Consider the following 14,859-nt stretch of genomic DNA (forward strand, 5'->3'; position numbering starts at 1 on the left):
ATACTGATAGCACCCACTTCATTCACTGTGAGAGGATTAAGTGCTTTAACATCGGCTGAGTGTTTAGAACAGTGTCTGGCAGAGTAAGCACTATGTAAGAATTGGTTAAATAAATAAAAATTCTCTTTCCTCTTTGGTGAGGTGCTTGCTTGTGGAGGATTTTATAGAGGGGCAATTGACATGCAGTGCTACAATGACTTGCCCAAGGTCACTTCAATGGCTGGTGGAATTGAACCCAGGCAATTTGGCTGGGTTCACTACCACACCCCAATCTCTACAAGCTTGACTTTCCTGAAAATGCAGATCAGGGTTTTAGGACAGAACACAAGACACTGGAGGGCCCCAGAAAATCCCAAAGGGAACCCCTGTCGAGCTCCTCCTGGAACCACCTCATTTCAGGGAAGGCTCTGAGGGGCCACGGGACCTCTCACAGGGTCCTCCAAGTTCTCTTCCAATTCTCTGCTGGTCTAAGCTGTATGACTTTGGGGGACTTATTTAATCTTGCTAAACCTTTATTTCCTCATCTGTAAAGTGGTGATAACAATCCAGTCCACCTCATAGGATTGTTCTGAGGAACCATGAAGAGAACTCTTGTGGTGTATTTAGTACAGAACCTGGTACATTAAGTGATTAATAACTATTAGCTTTGGTGGCTATGATGATGATGTGGAATCATCCAGTGATTCAACACCTTGCACATTTTCTGGGTGCTTGAAGAGAAAGGAAGGTCTAATGTCCCAGCCCTTGTGGGGGAATAAACCAGGCAGTAGCCCCAACCTTACTGTACACATTCATAGCTAAACCCAGCTGGGAACACCCAGCCCCCCTCCCCTGAGCTCCTGACTAGCAAGGGCCTCTTGAGTTCAGCAGGACTGTCTCTTCCTTCTGGAATTCCCATTCTTTATCATGGTCCTCAGATGACCTTGGCCTTTTCTACTGCCCAAGGACCACTGAGGTATGTGGGGGATACGAGGAAAGAATGAGGGGACAAATCAAGGGATAGGCCTGTGGAAATGGGGTGGAGGACTGAGGCAGAGGCAGAGTAATACACTGGGACAGCAGTGGAGCCCATACATAGCATTTCTGAGAAGACAAGCCACAGCAATGAAGTATATGAGTATAAAGTAGTCTGGCTCTCAGGGAGAACAGCAAGGGGGTGTGAAGGGGGTTCTCAGAGGGTTTCCTGGAAGGGCAGAGCTTGAGCTCAGCCGAGAAGGATGGACAGAAGTTCCAGTGGGCTGTGGGGCCAGAATAAGCAAAAGCTTCTAACAGAAACCCTTTCCTCCCCCTCAGCTTGCTTCCTTGGGTTCTTTCTGTGTTTTGCCTCTGACAAGGCGTTTTGTCTTTGCTCCCTAAGAAGGGAGCTAAGAGCTAATTCCTTCATCCCCACTTCCCTTTCTGGCTCCAATGAAATCTGTCTCTGAAGGGCTCCTAAGGTCAGGAGAGGAATCCACGCATCAGTATTGTGTGGCAAACCCAGCTTGGGCATCAGAAGGCCTGAGGATCTGCAAGAAGCCCGCAGCTACTTGGTTTCCACATCTCGCTTACATGGTGAGAATTTACAGAAAGTCTATGCTATGTAAGACCGCTTTGGAGGTACCAAAATCTAAGGGAAGTCATTGCCTTTAGGACACCAGACAGCTCCTGATTCAAGCCTGTATGTAGGCCCTAAGAGCTACACAGAGTCTATGCAGGGAAGCAATATTGGGTAGAAGGGTGAGGGCTGACAATCAGGGAAGCTGCCTGTAGCGGGTGGCCCTTTGGTGTGGCCAAGTAGAGAGGAAGGGAGAGAGTTCCAGAGAGGGCCCAGGTGCCCAACCAGGACACTCGAGAGAACACTGGGGATGGTTTGGTTTGTTTGGTGGCCCAGCTGGCAGAGGAGGCCACCACCGCTCTTCAGAAAGCTAAGGAAGCCAGGCGGTGATTTACAATGACTTTATGGGGGACAGGTGTGCAGAGGAGGTACAGAATATGTTTGTTCACCTGTCTTTAGCAGAAGCATAAGACTGGAAACATTCTCCCAGCAAGCCATGCAAAACCAAACTGAATTGCACCCCACCGTTTCTGAGGTGCCCTTTACTGACCTCTATTGACTGATGGCTCAGAGTTTCCATGCCTCATGTCCAACCCTGTAAATATTTATTGAAGTGATTGGGCGTCCTAATTAAGAGATTTGTGCCCTTTCTTTCTTTCCTTTTTAAGGATTCGAAGCAGAGGCTTAGGAGATTAAAAAATATTTTGCTGGTATTGATGCATCCCACTTCACAAGGGTGAGGCGCATGCTGTGAGAATGATCCAGGCCAGCGGAGGGGAGTGCTCTGAGTCCCCCTGGGTGATTAAGGCAGGCCTCTCACCAAGCACACCTGGGCTTTTATGGTGGGTGGGCGTGGAGAGGAACGAGGAGAGGGGATTTGCCTGACAGCTTTGATTTTCACTTCCAAATCTGCTCTCAACTTTTTGTCCTTTCAGGAAATGAATTGATAACTCTGTTTTTGTCACAAGGATGCAATGAAGTGAAATTCACATACAGGGGTGGTTCTCAACTGGAAGTTATTTTGCTTCCAAAGGGACATTGGACAATATCTGGAGACATATTTGGTTGTTACAACTCAGGGTAGGGGGTTACTAACATCTAGTGAGTACAGGCCAGAGATGCCTCTAAACATCCTACAGTGCACAGAGCAGCTCACAACAAAGGATCTGGTCCCAAATACCAATAGCAGTGAGGCCACAGAACCCTGGCAGAGACTGTCTCATCCATTTTTAACACGGAGGGTAGTTCTCATGTCTCCACTTTGCAGATGAACAAGCTGAGATACCAGAAAGAAAATATTACGTGTGCAGGCAGGGAGGGAGTGGCTGTTATACTCAGACCCTCTATCTTTAAACTCTTTAGCAGGGTCTTCAGACCTCTTTTCTTCTCTTTTTTTTTCTATTCTCAGTGCTCTCTCCACTAGAAAAGGATTAAAACCAACCAGCTCTGGAATTTTATCTCATGTATAAGGTTGCCCTATAAATTAGCAATTATGTGGTTGTTCAAATGAAGTCTCTCTGTGAAGAGCTGGCTCTAGACAAGGTTCTGAGATCCCCGGGGTAGCGCCTACAAGCCTGGGCCTCTAGGCATTGTTACACTAGAAAATAGTCAGGAAAGTAGCCATTGGCTCAACTCTGAAAGACTTCAAGGTGAAAAGCTAAAGAGGACAGGGTTGTATGCAGTTGGGGGTAAAGAAAGGGCTGGCCCAGGAATGGTATATACTTTGCCTTCTTTGGGGGTCCCCTTCCTGGAACTGAGGTTCTGTAGGAGGGTGTCCAGAGAAGGGTGGGCAGGGCAGAGGTTAGGGGGCAGAGAGAAGAGGGCAATGGGACTCTAAAAGTCCAGGCTGCACCTATGAATGATCTCTTTCATCATTGATGTTTCTCTCTCTCTCTCTCTCTCTCTCTCTCTCTCTCTCTCTCTCTCTCTCTCTCCCCCTTCCTCTCTGAAATCAATAAAAATATATTTTAAAAATCTTTTAAAAGAAATAAAAGCCCGGCTGCAGATAGAGCTTGGGATTCTGGTAACATGGAGAGATAGGGGTAGCAACAGAGGAAGGGGGTTTCAGTTGTAAGAAAGGAGGAAATAAGGCAGATACACCATGTCAAATTTTGATGTTGGAATAAAGTTGCAAAACGATACTCATTTTGAAAGTCTGAAGGTTTAACTTAACATTTGGCCACTAACCCACTGCAAAACATCTGCAGAATAATGCAAGGTACAGATAACCAACACCACCTTACTTCTGTGTTTGTTTTCAGCTTAAAACACTGTTATATCTATGGACTCAGGCACAGCACAACACGTACAGCAGGGAAAATTATCCCCATTTAAAAGCTCAAAAATCTGAGGATCAGAGAGAGTTAATTGTCCATCACCGCACAAGTTGATAACAGCAAGTTCAACCAGAATTGGACCTTGAAATGAACTTTCCATAAACCAGTCTGGTTTTCAAATTGTGCTCTAAGGAGGTCCTGGGATCTGCAGAAGTTGATGGGGTAGGAAAAAGATGGGGAAGTAGAGATATATCACCTTAACTCTATTAGGATGACCACTTTTAAAAAAATATAGAAAATATAGATGATGTAGGGAAATTCAGACCTTTGTGCATTGTTGGTAGGAATGTAAACTGATACAGCCACTGTGGAAAATAGTATAGAGGCTTCTCAAAACATTAAATATAGTTCTATTTTTACCATCTGACCCAGCATTGCACTTCTGAGTATATAACTGGAAGATGTGCATAAAACATTGGAAGCAGGATTTCGAAGGGATATTTGCAGGCCTATTTTTTTTTTTATTGATATTTTACAGAGAGGAAGGGAGAGAGATAGAGAGTTAGAAACATCGATGAGAGAGAAACATCGATCAGCTGCCTCCTGCACATCTCCTACCGGGGATGTGCCCGCAACCCAGGTACATGCCCTTGACCGGAATCGAACCTGGGACCTTTCAGTCCGCAAGCAGACGCTCTATCCACTGAGCCAAACCGGTTTCGGCAGGCCTATTTTCATTGAAGCATTATTCACAATAGCCAAAAAAAAAAAGCAACTTAAATGTTCATCTACAGTTAAATGGAAAAATAAAAGTTGGCATATACATACAAGGGCATATTACTCAGTCTTTAAAAAGAAGGAACTCATGTCAGATGCTACAATATGGATAAATCTTGAAGACATTATGCTAAGGGAAATAACCCAGTTACAAAAAGACAAATACTGCCCACCCAAGTGTGACTCAATGGTTGAGTGTCGACCCATGAACCAGTAGGTCATGGTTCAATTCCAAGTCAGGCGCATGCCTGGGTTTTAGGCTCAATCCCTAGTGAGGGCATATAGGAGACAGCCGAATGATGATTCTCTCTCATCATTGATGTTTCTATCTCTTTCTCCCTCTCGCTTCCTCTCTCTGAAATCAATAAAAACATATTTAAAAGAAAAAACCCAAATATTATATAATTCCTTTTATAGGAGGGATCCAGAGTAGTCAAACTCATAGAAACAGAAAGTAGAATGGTGGCTGCCAGGAGCTGGGGGGAAGGGGAAAGGGAGTTGCTGTTCAATGGGTACAGGTTCAGCTTTGCAAGTTGAAAGAGTTCTAGGGATCTGTTGCTCAACAATGTGAACATAGTTAACACCACTGAGCTAGACACTTGAAACTGGTTAAGATGATAATTTTTATGTGCTTGTGTGTTTTTTTAACCACAATTTTTAAAAAAGAGGCAGCCCCTCCGGCAGGTGAGTTTTTCAGAGTTCTAGGCATGCTTCCTGGAAGCCCAGTTCCCCTGCCCTCTCCTCCAGCCCTTGCAGTGGCTAACTCCTTCCACTGAACGTTGTCTGTGTCACATACCTAGAGTGGCTCCTGCTCCCTGTACCTGCGTCCTGACTGGTACACTCCTGCTTCTCCCAGCAAACCTTCAGACTGAGCCAATCTCAGCCTGACTTGGGCTTTTTGGGGTGTTTTGTCTTTCTTTGCTGTTTACCTGCTTTACAAGAATAGTGATGAAAAATAACTCAAGGCTGTTAAACCTGAGCATAAACAGAGGAATCCATGAAACTTAGCAGAGGGCTCACCTCTACCATTCAGAGTTCAAGTGCTTCTCCTGGTAGACAGGTGGGTGGAAGGCTATGGGCAAGCACTGGTTCTGCATCGGTTCTCAACCTGTGGGTCGCGACCCCTTTGGGGGTCGAACGACCCTTTCACAGGGGTCGCCTAAGGCCATCGGAAAACACACATATAATTACATATTGTTTTTGTGATTAATCGCTATGCTTTAATGATGTTCAATTTGTAACAATGAAATTGGGGGTCACCACAACATGAGGAGCTGTATTAAAGGGTCGCAGCATTAGGAAGGTTGAGAACCACTGTGCTGAGGCTCAGTTTCCTCATCTGTAAAATGTGGATATTAATAGTGCCTTCCCGACAGGGTGGCTATGAGAACTAAGTAGGATAACCCCAGCTGGCAGCAAGTTTTCAACAACTGTCAGTGGCACATCAACCACTTTGTCTCGGTGTGTTCAGACCCCTCAGCCTCTTTATCTATATCCAAACTTACACGTCTTTCTACTAGAGCAGATTCTCTGTACCCAGAACTTAAATATGCCTCACATTTGTGGGAGAGGTGGAAAAAAGGGAAGCTGCGGACTCAGAGACCCATATGCTGGAGGTCAGTATTAATCAGAGGGCCCCTGGAGACCTTGAAAAGAGAGCATGCGCGGGGGGTAGGTGGGTGGGTTTTCAGTGAGTCGCAGACGTGAGGCGGGGAATGAGGTTGCGGACTTGCTCATCCAGAGCTAGCAAGGCCCTGACATAGAGGTAGCCCCTGCCCACCTTCCGGCAGCCTCCTACCCTACAAAGGCTAAACCCAGAGAGACACGGGGAAGCACAGCCAGGTTGCCCCTGCAACGGGCAATGCAGGGATCCCCTTTCAGCCAATGGTGAGCATGTCTTCTCCAACTCAGTTGACTGCAGCCTCATAACTCATAACTAAGACAAGAATGAGGCCAGACCCAGACAGAGGAAGACCACAGCCTCCATGACTGTGATTGGGGTCTGGGCTTGAGACAGAATCTTCAGGAGAAGATCTGCATGACGCTCTTGATTGGGACCTGCGAAACTGAAGGCTGGAGCAGAGTTGGTCATCAATGCACAGGGGAACTGTGATCATGCGCCTGATTGGGGAAAGGGCTTCCCAAAAGGCGCTGAGGGAAAGTGGAAGAGCAGGTAACTTGAACCTTGATAGTTGATGGTTTCGAAGGCCGTGTTAAGTGACCTGACCTTTCTTGGGGGATGCTGAAATCACTGACTACTAAACTAAGCTATTTACACAGTTGTCTCACCAACTGGATAACACTGGGCCAAGGTTGCTGTGGTGGGCTGCTGCCCAGACTCCCCTCAGGACTGCAGTCTCCATGCCCCAGAGGAAGAGAGCATTGGGGGCTGACAATGCTGAGCTAAGTCCCTCTCCTGGAACTACCCTCAGCAGAGACACCTTGCCCAAGATCATACCCGCCTCCAGGAAAGCCGGAATCTGATCACAGACGGGACATGGGAATATCAAGGCCCAGAGCCCTAGCCTCAGTTTGGGGCAGCTCTGGAAGGCCAGCCCAGCTCTAGAGCTCCCTCTCCCCCGCCTCCCCCCCCCCCCCCCATGTCAGGTTGGCTGAGACCTTTGTGTGACAGCACCACTGCCCTACTTCTCCCTCTGCTCTGGTCTGCTCCCTGGCTCCTGGGCGGGTACAGACACTGAGAGCACTCCTCAACCCCTGCGCGTAGACTGTCTCCATCCTACTGTTGTCACATTGAACAAATACAAGTACAGGACACCCAATTAAATTTAAATTTCAGATAAGCAATGAATAATTTTTTTAATATAAGTGTCTCAACTATTACATGGGACATACACTAAAAAAAAAATCTTCGATGTTGAAATTCAAATATAACTGGTGCCCTATATTTTATCCAGCAGCCCTGCTCCATCTCAGAGTTCATTCTTTGGGGCATCTGACCTATACTAAACCTCTTGAAGTGGTAATATCATTGTCTTGCTTTAGAAACATAACTGAGCCTCAAAGAAGTTACAATTATCTCAGTGACACTGATTATTAGGGAAGGCCTGAAACAACAAAAGCAATGTATTCAGGAGCTGGATCAGCTGGATAGGGTGGTGGTGCAGAAAATCCCCAACCATTTTCAATCCCCACTTTGTACTGGGCCTGCAGTTCCGGAGGAAAGAGTTCCTCCCCAGGATTTCCAGCCAGCCTTCCCAGGGCAGGGCTGAACAACCCTGGGGAAGAACATTTTAATCAGCCACCTAGTCTTTTTTTTTTTTTTGGGGGGGGGGGGGGCTTTGCTTTCATTGTCAGAGTCTGTGTCAATAGCTGGAAATCCAGGCATCAGCCCAAGTAGACATTTTGCTCCTACCCAAGCAGAAATCTCACAAAGGGCAGGGCTCCCCTCTTTACAAGGAAAACAAACAGGTCTCTAGGCTCCCAGGAGCTGGGAGTGGGCTGGGCTGGAAGGAGGGCTGGGGTAGGGGGTGTGGGCAGCCAGCTGGCTCAGCCTGGCCCAAGCTCCCACTCTCACTGGCTCCCCACTTCCATCTGCCTTTCCCCACGCACACCTGGACTGCCCCATGCACACCCGCAGGCTTCCCTCTCCGACAGTAGAGCTGGCTCAAGCCTCCAGATTGCTCAGCTGGGCCATAGCAATGCCACTCCATCCCTCCCTAGGAGCCAGTGTGACCTCTAAGGCAAATCTGGTTCTGCCACTGCCCTGCTCCAAACCTTTCTGTAGCTCCCAGTAGCCATTCGCAATGTACCTTCACACTCTGCCTTTGCCTGTGTGTTCCCTCTACCTGAAAGGCCCTTTCTTCTCTGTTTAAGCGAATGCAATCCCACCCACTCTTCAAGGCCCTTTCTTCCATAAAGTAGTCACAGTCCCCCCTTGGTCAGAATGAGTCATGCCCATCGGAGCTCTGTGGCATCCTTACTGGTGTCTGATGTCCTTCCTACAGTGGTTAGCTGGGTATATGAGGGTCTCTCCCCCCTAGGCTGTGCATGATCAGTGTTTTTCAGTTTGTAAAGTCACCTTTACATTCATGCTCCCTTGGAGAGGAACCACTGTCCCCATTTTTAAAATAATGCAATAGAGGCCTGGACAGTTTCCTGATATGTCCATGGTCATACAGCTACTAACTGCAGAACACAACTCAACTACCCATATCTTCTTAGTCAAACACCAGTGCTGTTTCTACCAAAGGCTGGCCTAACCCTCTTATATGCAAACAACACCTAGCTCAGTGGCTAGGTGCACACACAGTAGGAGCTTATTAAATGCTGAATTAATTGCAGTGAAACAGAGATTGTGCAAAAATTTGGAGATGTCCAATGAGTTTCAATAATGCTGAGAGGAAAGCTTCCCTTTGCTCCCCCCCCTCCACCCCCAGGGCCATGGGGATGCCAGGGTAGGAGTTCCACTTCCGGTGCTACCTCCTCTTTAACTGGAATGCCTGGCGGGGTGACTGGGAGGTCAGCTTTTGGGGAGTGCAATAGGAAGCTACCATGATTGTGCCATTGATGGTAACACCAAGAGGAACTGGGATTGACGCCCATGCTGCTGGGAAAGGGGAGGTCTAGGAGGTGCTTTCCACTTCTGGGGTGGCCCCTGCATCACCAGCCTACCTGGGGAAAAGCACACTTGGAATGTCCCCTGAGAGAGCTCCCTCCTAGGACAGGGCCTGCCTGGGTCAGGGCTTCCACTCACACCTCTCACATGAACGGTGTCCTCAGGGAACCCTGATGGCTCCCACCTTTCAAGTAGATCCCAAATCTAGCACTTGTCTCTCCACTGCCCGCAGCAGGCCCCGCCAGCACAGGTCTCTGCTGGATGAGGGTCGCAGCCCCACAGGCTGTGTGTTTCCACCCTTAGTCTGCTCTTACCAGAGAAGTCAGGATGATGGGGCCACTCTGTTGCTCAAAACCTGGCCCAGCTTTCCAATTTTCTCCAAGAAAAGTTCAGGTCCTTATAGGGCCCACCAGGCCCTCCATGAGCAGCCCCCATTGCCCCTCTGCTCACTCCGCTGGCCTCCTCCTCAGACACACTCCTGCCTCTGGGCCTTCACTCTGGCTGTTCCCTCTACCTGGAAGGTTCTTTCCCCAGAAATCCACTCGGCTAACTCTCTCTCAAATGGTTGCTAAGAACACCACCTTCTCAACAAGGCCCCCTGGCTACCCTGTTTAATACTGAAGTGGGCCCGATGCTCTCCCCACCACTCCTGAAGCCCTTCCCTACTCTACTTTTTCTTTCTAAGGTAGGACTGTCACCTTCAAGCAAAACAGTGGTTCCCAGTGTGGGGCACACACCCCACAGGGGCACAATTTGATTTTTAAGGAGGGGGCAATTCGAGGATGAGTTATTAACAGTGAATTTTTTGCATTTCTTATGGTTCTAGGGGCCTCATATACAGTATATAAATATATATTGTGACATGTTTATGCATTTCAGTTCTCTATTATATGTTTTGAAACTTTTTTTGCTATTTTTTTTATAATACTTTATATTATTATTTTTTTAACAATTTCTTAGTGATTTCTTCCTCAGTACTTCAACTGTCCTTTCATTCCTTTATTTTTCTCTTTCATGAATGCCGTGTTCTTTGGAAGCTTGTTTAGACCAAGTTAGTAGCCTTTTAGGCTTCCTCCACGTGAATGGGAGTCACTTTTTGAATAAGAATTACATGTCACAGGGTGGGCACCAGGATTTTAGAGATGCTTAGGTGGGGCATGGCCACAAAAAGGTTGGGAACCACTGAAACAAAACATAAAGCTCCCTTGTGTGGATGGCCTGTCTCCTGCCCTGGATGCCAACTCTATGAGGCCAGGGACTCTGCCTTGCTCTCTGTTGTGGCCAGAAAACAGTGTTTGCATGTGGTATGCACTGAGTACATATTTGTGGATTGGATGGGGCCTGTAAACAGGGGTGACAATAGTCCCTACATAATCGGGCGGTGCCAGAATTAAATCAGTCCATTAGGACTTAGCCTAGTGCCTGTCATGTGATACGTGTTCAGTGAATGTTCTTATGAGTATGGTAAAATGAATGGTTTAGAAAGAAGGGGCATCTTGGTGAAAAGGGGAAGGATGCTCCAACCCTCCTTCCTATTGCTGGGGCCTGGGGACCTGTTCTGTGAGTGGGATCTTAGCTGGCTCCCCCCACAGCTGCCTTCTCAGCCCATCTTACCTAGGAGGGTGGGGATAGGTGGTTCATCCGATGGGGATTCTAGGCCAGCCTAGCTTGAAGGAGCTCAGGTCAGCTGGTCCCAGCCCTGTGTTTGTGTCCCAGGGGAACACAAGGCCAGCGTGGGAAAGCGCCTAGACCAGGTTAGAGAGACCTCGCTCACTGTTCCTCCAGCAGCTGCATATTTGGAATCCAAAGCAGGAGTCAGTATCTGACAAAGGACTTAAAAACAAACAAACAAACAAATAAAAAAATGCTTGTAAAATGTTTTAACATGAAAAGCCTTACACAGGCATTTTTAATCTTCATTTGGTTACAAAGAATAAAATGATAGGGAATTTAAAGTGTCCTGGAAAATCTGAGCTACATAATTGTCTGTGTGTTTTTTTATTTCAATAGACGTTCATTGAGGACCGATTATGTGTAAATCTTGGAGACAGAGAAGTACAAGGTACATTCTTTGCCTTCTCCGGTTGGGGTAGGGAGAGAGGTAGCGACATCGTGTAAAAGCGCCATGATGATCCAGTAAGTATTCTCCCTGGTATTGACTGAAACAAATTGAAAACTTACATCCACACAAAAACCTGCACATGAATATGTATACAGTAGTTCCCCTTATCTATGAGGGTACGTTCCAAGACCCCTAATGGAAGCCTGAAGCTGCGGATAGTACCGAACCTTATGTATACCATGTTTTTTCCCATACATACATACCTATTATAATTTATAATACCTATTTAATTTATAAATTAGGCACAGTAAAGATTAATAACAATAACTAATAAAAGAGAACAATTATAATATACTGTCATAAATGTTATGTGAATATGGTCTCTCTCAAAATATCTTATTGTATTGTGCTCGCCCTTCTTGAGGTAATGTGAGATGATACAATGTCTACGTGATGAGATGAAGTGAATAAGTGACATAGGCATTGTGACAATGGTGTTAGCCTATCATAAAGCTTACTTGAACACCGGCACTGTGAGCCTACTGCAGCCAATCTGATAACTAAGATGGCTGCTAAGTGGCTAACTGGAGGGTAGCGTATAAAACGTGGATATGCTGGAGTGGTACAGTGTGAGAATTCATCACACTACTCAGAACAGTGTGCAATTTAATATTTATGAATTTTTGCCTGGCCAACATGGCTCAGTGGTTGACCTCCTTGATCAGGAGGTCACAGTTCGATTTCTGGTCAGGGCACATGCCCGGGTTCAATCCGGGCATGCAGGAGGCAGCTGATCGATGATTCTCTCTTATCATTGATGTATCTATTCCTCTCCCTCTCCCTTCGTCTCTGAAATCAATAAAAATATATTTTTTTAAATTTATGAATTTTTTATTCTGGAATTTACCATTTAATATTTTTGAACTAAAGTTGATACAGGTAATTGAAACCATAAAAAGTGAAACCACAGGTAAGGAGGGACTGTGATAGCAGCTTTATTGATACTTGCCCAAACTTGGAAATTACCCAGATGTCCTTCAGTACTTGAATGGATAAACAAACTGTGGTATATCCATACAATGAATATTATTCAGTGATAAAAAGGAATGAACTATCAAGCCATGAAAAGACATGGGGGAAACTTAAATGCATATTGTTTGAGTGAAAGTAGCTAACCTGAAAAGGCACACACTATATCATTCCACCTATATAATGTTCTGGAAAAAGGCAAAACTATGGAGACAATGAAAGGATCAATGGTTGCCAGAAGTTAGGGAGGAGGCAGGGATGAATAGATGGAGCACAGAGGATTTTTAGTGCAGTGAAACTCTTCTGTATGATACTATAATGGTGAATACATGTCATTATACTCTTCTCTAAACCCACTGAATATACACCAACAGTGAACTTAATGTAAATTGTGGACTTTAGTTAATAATATATCAATATTGGCTCATTAATCATAAAAAAAATGCATTAGTACTACACTAATGCAAGGTTTTAACCATAGGGGAAACTGGGAGGGGGATAAGGAGGTGTATGGAAATTCTTTGTACTTCAAACTAAATTTTTCTGAAAGTCTAAAACTGCTAAAAGGAAAAGTCTGTAGAAAATTAAAGAGCACATGGAATACGATCATGGAGAAATGCTGTAGAGCAGTTTGGGGTGGGGGAGGAAGGGTTTGGGAGGGTGGGAATCAGCGATGAGGGTCAAGACCCTCAGACGTGAAGTTAGATAGTGTTCCAAATCTTGCCTCTGCCACTTACCCACTGTGTGACCTTAGCCAAGTTATTGAACATCTCTTAAGCCTCAGTCTACTCCTCTGCAAAACGAACTAATGATGCCTATTACAGAATTGTTATGAGATTTAAATAAAATTTGAATGAAGCGCTTGGCATTGCCCTAGATTACAGTCAGTGCTTCTCCTTATACCACTGGAGGAGAGGAGCCATCTCAGCTCTTCTGGGCTCAGGTGGAGTCAGTGGGTAAAGGAAGAGGAAAAGGTGTGCCAGGCATAGAAGCAACGTGGACAGAGTCGTGCAGGCTCAAGAAAAAGCAGGTGCAGGAGGCCTGGCTCAGGGAAGGAGGACATGTGTGGTGCGAGGCTGCAGAGGCAGAAGAGCTAGGATGCTGGTGCCCTGGAGTGCTATGCCAGGGAGTTGGGGAATCTTTCTGAGAACACGGGCTGATCATCACTGGGAGAGCCACGATTGGTGGGCAGTGTGTAATGATCCCTTTAGTAGCCACAGAAGGATGGGTGGAAGAGGGGGGAAAGGAAGCAAGGCAGGAGATGACAGCAGCAGTCCAGCCGAAGGGAGATTTTTCTGGGGCCACTTGGAGTCGTGAGGAGAGTTACAGGTTGTGAATCCTTGGAAACCAGCTTGTCCGAGGTCACACACTGGCTGGCTGTGTGACTTTGGACAAGTCACTTAACCTCTCAGAACCTCAATTTGTCCTTTTATCAAAAAGCTTTTCTCCCAAGGCAATCCTCAAGTTGAAAAAATATGATAAAAATTAAGAGGATCTGGGGGTGGGAGAGACATGAACTGTACTTAAACCTCCTACTGGGGAAGGTTAAAGATGAAAACGGCACAGTCTAAAATTGCCCGGTTTTGAACAAGGACTCTGGGACTAACAGTGCTGGGTTTGCATTCTGGCTCCACTCCTCACTCGTGTGCGGTCTGGATCTAGCCACTTCATTTCTCTGAGCTTCCTCTTTTAGCCGCTGTAAAGTGGACATAATAATATCTGCTCCCACAGGTTCTGTGGCGGGGTGACCTGAGACAATTGCTGAGCACCCAGAACTCAGCGAGTCACAAAGATAGGAACGGTTGTCACTATAGTCGTCATTATTATCATCCTTAGAGAAATAGAATCAAGGGTATTTTTCTTTTATTTTGATCTTTGTTATCAACATGCTGTGTACACAGTAGTTGTTTTAATAATGACAATTTTAACTCATCAAGAGAATGAGAAGGTAAGCCACAGATTGGGAGAAATATTTGCAAAAGACATATCTGGTAAAGGAATGTTATCTAACATATACAGATTTCTTAAAACTCAACAATAAGGAAATGAACAACTCAATTGAAAAAAATGGACAAAAGATCTGAACAGACAACTCACCAAAGAAGATATGTGGATGGCAAGTGAGCATATGAAAGGATGCTCTACCTCATGTGTCATCAAGGAAATGCAAACATAAACAACAATGAGCTACCACTACACACCTATTAGAACGCCCCAAATCCAAAACACTGACAACACCAGATGCTGGCGAGGATGTGGAGGAACAGGAACTCTCATTCACTGATGGGAATACAAACTGGTTCAGTCACTTTGCAAAACTAAACATATTCTTAGCATACAATCCAGCAATTTCACTCCATGGTATTTACCCAAAGAAGTTTAAAACTTAGGTCTCCACAAAAACCTGCACCTAGATGTGTATAGCAACTTTAGTCATAATTTCCAAACTAGGAAACAACCAAGATATCCTTCAGTAGGAGAATAGATAAAGAAACTGTACATTCCGACTATGGAATATTTTTCAGCACTAAAAGGAAATGAGTTATCAAAACAGGAAAAGACATAGAGGAATCTTAAATGCACATTACTAAGCGAAAGAAGCCAA

This window comes from Myotis myotis, unplaced genomic scaffold (assembly GCF_014108235.1).
Source record: "Myotis myotis isolate mMyoMyo1 unplaced genomic scaffold, mMyoMyo1.p scaffold_m19_p_1, whole genome shotgun sequence".
NCBI lineage: Eukaryota > Metazoa > Chordata > Mammalia > Chiroptera > Vespertilionidae > Myotis > Myotis myotis.